Source organism: Triticum aestivum, chromosome 6D (genome assembly GCF_018294505.1).
Source record: "Triticum aestivum cultivar Chinese Spring chromosome 6D, IWGSC CS RefSeq v2.1, whole genome shotgun sequence".
Taxonomy (NCBI): domain Eukaryota; kingdom Viridiplantae; phylum Streptophyta; class Magnoliopsida; order Poales; family Poaceae; genus Triticum; species Triticum aestivum.
In genome coordinates this window covers 263,953,782-263,957,883 of record NC_057811.1, presented here as the reverse complement: position 1 = coordinate 263,957,883, position 4,102 = coordinate 263,953,782, and positions in this window count along the sequence as shown.

Sequence of the window (4,102 nt, the reverse complement as noted above, 5' to 3'; positions counted from 1 at the left end):
AAGATGCAGAGTTGATAATGATAGTGCAACTTATTTGTGGCACTGCCGTTTAGGTCATATCGGTGTAAAGCGCATGAAGAAACTACATAATGATGGACTTTTGGAATCACTTGATTATGAATCACTTGGTACTTGCGAACCGTGTCTCATGGGCAAGATGACTAAAACACCGTTCTCCGGAACTATGGTGAGAGCAACTAATTTGTTGGAAATCATACATTCAGATGTATGTGGTCCGATGAATATTGAGGCTCGTGGCGGATATCGTTATTTTCTCACCTTCACAGATGATTTGAGCAGATATGGGTATATCTACTTAATGAAACATAAGTCTGAAACATTTGAAAAGTTCAAAGAATTTCAGAGCGAAGTTGAAAATCATCGTAACAAGAAAATAAAGTTTCTACGATCAGATCATGGAGGAGAATATTTGAGTTACGAGTTTGGCCTACATTTGAAACAATGTGGAATAGTTTCGCAACTCACGCCACCCAGAACACCACAGCGTAATGGTGTGTCCGAACGTCGTAATCGTACTTTACTAGATATGGTGCTATCTATGATGTCTCTTACTGATTTACCGCTATCGTTTTGGGGTTATGCTTTAGGGACGGCTGCATTCACTCTAAATAGGGCACCATCGAAATCCGTTGAGACGACGCCTTATGAACTATGGTTTGGCAAGAAACCAAAGTTGTCGTTTCTTAAAGTTTGGGGTTGCGATGCTTATGTGAAGAAACTTCAACCTGATAAGCTCGAACCTAAATCGAAAAAACGTGTCTTCATAGGATACCCAAAGGAGACTGTTGGGTACACCTTCTATCACAGATCCGAAGGCAAGACATTCGTTGCTAAGAATGGATCCTTTCTAGAGAAGGAGTTTCTCTCGAAAGAAGTGAGTGGGAGGAAAGTAGAACTTGATGAGGTAACTGTACCTACTCCCTTATTGGAAAGTAGATCATCACAGAAACCAGTTTCTGCGACACCTACACCAATTAGTGAGGAAATTAATGATAATGATCATGAAACTTCATATCAAGTTATTACTGAACCTCGTAGGTCAACCAGATTAAGATCCGCACCAGAGTGGTACGGTAATCCTGTTCTGGAGGTTATGTTACTAGACCATGACGAACCTACAAACTATGAAGAAGCGGTGGTGAGCCCAGATTCCGCAAAATGGCTTGAGGCCATAAAATCCGAGATGGGATCCATGTATGAGAACAAAGTATGGACTTTGGTTGACTTGCCCAATGATCGGCAAGCCATTGAAAATAAATGGATCTTCAAGAAGAAGACTGACGCTAACGGTAATGTTACTGTCTATAAAGCTCGACTTGTTGCGAAAGGTTTTCGACAAGTTCAAGGGATTGACTACGATGAGACCTTCTCACCCGTAGCGATGCTTAAGTCTGTCCGAATCATGTTAGCAATTGCTGCATTTTATGATTATGAAATTTGGCAAATGGATGTCAAAACTGCATTCTTGAATGGTTTTCTGGAAGAAGAGTTGTATATGATGCAACCGGAAGGTTTTGTTGATCCAAAGGGAGCTAACAAAGTGTGCAAGCTCCAGCGATGTTGGGGAACGTAGCAGAAATTTAAAATTTTCTACATATCACCAAGATCAATATATGGAGTCATCTAGCAACGAGAGAGAGGGGAGTGCATCTACATACTCTTGTAGATCGCGCGCGGAAGAGTTCAAGAGAACGGGGTTGATGGAGTCGTACTCGTCGTGATCCAAATCACCGATGATCCTAGCGCCGAACGGACGGCACCTCCACGTTCAACACACGTACGGAGCGGGGACGTCTCCTCCTTCTTGATCCAGCAAGGGGGAGGAGAAGTTGATGGAGATCCAGCAGCACGACGGCGTGGTGGTGGAAGTAGCGGGATCCCGGCAAGGCTTCGCCAAGCGCAAGCGGGGAGGAAGAGGTGTCACGGGAGGGAGGGAGGCGCCAGGGCTTGGGGTGCTGCTCCCATGCGCCTCCCCACTATATATAGGGGTGGAGGGGGCTGGTTTCTTGCCCTCCAAGTCCATTGGGGCGTTAGCAAAGGTGGGGGAAAGAAATCCCATCATTTCCCTTCCCCACCGATTGTTATCCCCCTTTTTTAGGGATCTTCATCTTATCCCTTCGGGATATGATCTTATTCCTTCTAAGGTGGGATCTTGGTGCGCCTTGACCAGGGGTGTGGGGCCTTGCCCCCACTACCCACGTTCATGTGGGTCCCCCCATGCAGGTGGGCCCCACTTCGGAACCTTCTAGAACCTTCCCGGTACAATACCAAAAAATCCCAAACATTTTCCGGTGGCCAAAATAGGACTTCCCATATATAAATCTTTACCTCCGGACCATTCCGGAACTCCTCATGACATCCGGGATCTCATCCGGGACTCCGAACGACTTTCGGATTTCCGCATACTAATACTCTACAACCCTAGCGTCACCGAACCTTAAGTGTGTAGACCCTACGGGTTCGGGAGACATGCAGACATGACCGAGACGACTCTCCGGTCAATAACCAACAGCGGGATCTGGATACCCATGTTGGCTCCCACATGTTCCACGATGATCTCATCGGATGAACCACGATGTCAAGGATTCAATCAATCCTGTATACAATTCCCTTTGTCAATCGGTACGTTACTTGCCCGAGATTCGATCGTCGGTATCCCAATACCTTGTTCAATCTCGTTACCGGCAAGTCACTTTATTCGTACCGTAATGCATGATCCCATGACCAAACACTTGGTCACATTGAGCTCATTATGATGATGCATTACCGAGTGGGCCCAGAGATACCTCTCCGTCATACGGAGTGACAAATCCCAGTCTCGATTCGTGCCAACCCAACAAACACTTTCGGAGATACCTGTAGTGCACCTTTATAGCCACCCAGTTACGTTGTGACGTTTGGTACACCCAAAGCATTCCTACGGTATCTGCGAGTTGCACAATCTCATGGTCTAAGGAAATGATACTTGACATTAGAAAAGCTCTAGCAAACGAACTACACGATCTTGTGCTATGCTTAGGATTGGGTCTTGTCCATCACATCATTCTCCTAGTGATGTGATCCCGTTATCAATGACATCCAATGTCCATGGTCAGGAAACCATAACCATCTATTGATCAACGAGCTAGTCAACTAGAGGCTTACTAGGGACATGTTGTGGTCTATGTATTCACACATGTATTACGGTTTCCAGTTAATACAATTATAGCATGAACAACAGACAATTATCATGAACAAGGAAATACAATAATAACCATTTTATTATTGCCTCTAGGGCATATTTCCAACAGTCTCCCACTTGCACTAGAGTCAATAATCTAGTTCACATCACCATGTGATTAACACTCAAAGTTCACTAGAGCCAATAATCTAGTCCACATCACCATGTGATTAACACCCAATGAGTTCTAGGGTTTGATCATGTTATGCTTACGAGAGAGGTTTTAGTCAACGGGTCTGCAACATTCAGATCCGTGTGTGCTTTACAAATCTCTATGTCATCTTGTAGATGTAGCTATCACGCGCTACTTGGAGCTATTCCAAATAAATGCTCTACTATACGAATCCGGTTTACTACTCAGAGTCATCCGGATTAGTGTCAAAGTTTGCATCGACGTAACCCTTTACGATGAACTGTTTTACCACCTCCATAATCGAGAAAATTCCTTAGTCCACTAGATACTAAGGATAAGTTCGACCGCTGTCATGTGATCCATTCCCAGATCACTATTGTACCCCTTGACTAACTCATGGCAAGGCACACTTCAGGTGTGGTACACAGCATAGCATACTGTAGAGCCTACGTCTAAAGCATAGGGGACGACCTTCGTCATTTCTCTCTCTTCTGTCGTGGTCAGGTCTTGAGTCTTACTCAATACTCACACCTTGTAACACAGCCAAGAACTCCTTCTTTGCTGATCTATTTTGAACTCCTTCAAAATCTTGTCACGGTATGTATTCATTTGAAAGTACTATTAAGCGTTTTTGATCTATCCTTATAGATCTTGATGCTCAATGTTCAAGTAGCTTAATCTAGGTTTTCCATTAAAAAACACTTTTCAAATAACCCTGGATGCTTTCC